Below are 1,430 nucleotides of genomic sequence, written 5' to 3'. Positions count from 1 at the left end.
ATTCGTACTGGGGTTTGCTTCAAGAAGTTAGGAAGAGAAAGCGAGAAAATAGGTTGTAAGTTGAATATTATTGTGTGCGTACTTCGTTAATTTAAATTGCTAATTGGTTCACGATCGTAATTGCAATAGCCAAAGCAAAATACTTAAAGCCTAGTCTACCAAGGCACAGGATAACCTTTGTACTCCGTCAACAAGAACTCCGTTAACCCGTTGTCTCGGTCGATTCCCTGAATTGGACTGTGCCACGGTGGAACCGAGGTGTGGGATGGTGTAGTTGACGGCCTTGATAGCCCCCCGCCCGAAAGCAGGTTTAAGAGGAAGTTGAGTGTTAGTGGCAAATTGGACAATGAACGATTTAAGTTGATAGCGTTTCATCATGTTTATACGAGCATAACAGGACGAGCATGACAAGACGAACTTGACAGGACGCGTATGAAATACCGCACACAACAGGATGAGAATTTTAACCAATCAGAGCCTTGTCGGGTAAATTTGTCGTGTGGGAGGATTAAGGGATACATGTATTGACATTCCTCCGCGAGCCGAGCTTCTTCGAAGTTCGTTCCTCGTCTTCGTACGCAGCCCTTGTTATCCGGATTCCTCAGGGGAGGGCGGATAAATCCTTGCGGAAGCCGGGGATCAAACCCCCATCTTTGAGTTAAGAAACCGATGCTCTTCCACTGAGCTATTTTCCCTCCCCTACAGGTCGATCAGGCGCGTTGCAACTGGCGAAGCGGTTCCAAAGCATGTGATTCTAGTATCGGCCCTCGCGGAGGAATGTCTTAAAAATGATAAGGGTATTTCTCAGGATCGTCCATCCCTGTCCGATATTTCTCAAGATCATCCATCGAGAAATATTATTATTCCAAAGGAGGGAAAGCAATTCCATTGGTCAAAAGTAAATCGAGTCAAACAGTAAAACCACTCGAACTTATTTCACGTTTTGCGGCCGACCACAGACTTTTGGGCATGCGACAGTTGCGCACAGCCGTCCTGGTCCGACGATGCGACACCGGACACATGAGGTAGCGATTGCCATTCACTCTACCTGTATGCCAGGCTCATCCTCTTGCCGTAGCAGCACATCAAGCCGTCAATGCCCGCGCCGCGGCGACCTTGCGCATGAACCCGGACACACGCGCACGGCAATCGCTACCTCATGTGTCCGGTGTCGCATCGTCGGACCAGAACGGCTGTGCGCAACTGTCGCCTGCCCAAAAGTCTGTGGTCGGCCGCAAAACGTGAAATGAGTTCGAGTGGTTTTACTGTTTGACTCGATTTACTTTTGACCAATGGAATTGCTTTCCCTCCTTTGGAATAATAATATTTCTCGATGGACGATCTTGAGAAATATCCGACAGGGATGGACGATCCTGAGAAATACCCATATGAAAAAATGAATTTCGAAATGGTGTCAGTATTATGAAACA

The 1,430-nt window shown here is 47.5% G+C and overlaps 1 pseudogene across 1 annotated transcript; it reads right to left on the bottom strand.

Moving 5' to 3' along the window:
- Positions 1 to 624: 624 nt before the first annotated feature.
- H257_19480 lies at positions 625 to 695 on the bottom strand (annotated as a pseudogene). The gene has a single exon. The product of its transcript is annotated as a tRNA-OTHER (tRNA).
- Positions 696 to 1,430: the final 735 nt, after the last annotated feature.

The sequence above is a fragment of the Aphanomyces astaci genome (genome assembly GCF_000520075.1).
Source record: "Aphanomyces astaci strain APO3 unplaced genomic scaffold supercont1.671, whole genome shotgun sequence".
Lineage (NCBI taxonomy): Eukaryota > Oomycota > Saprolegniomycetes > Saprolegniales > Verrucalvaceae > Aphanomyces > Aphanomyces astaci.
The sequence above is the reverse complement of the archived record's forward strand: the minus strand, read 5'-3'. Positions and strand labels throughout refer to the sequence as shown.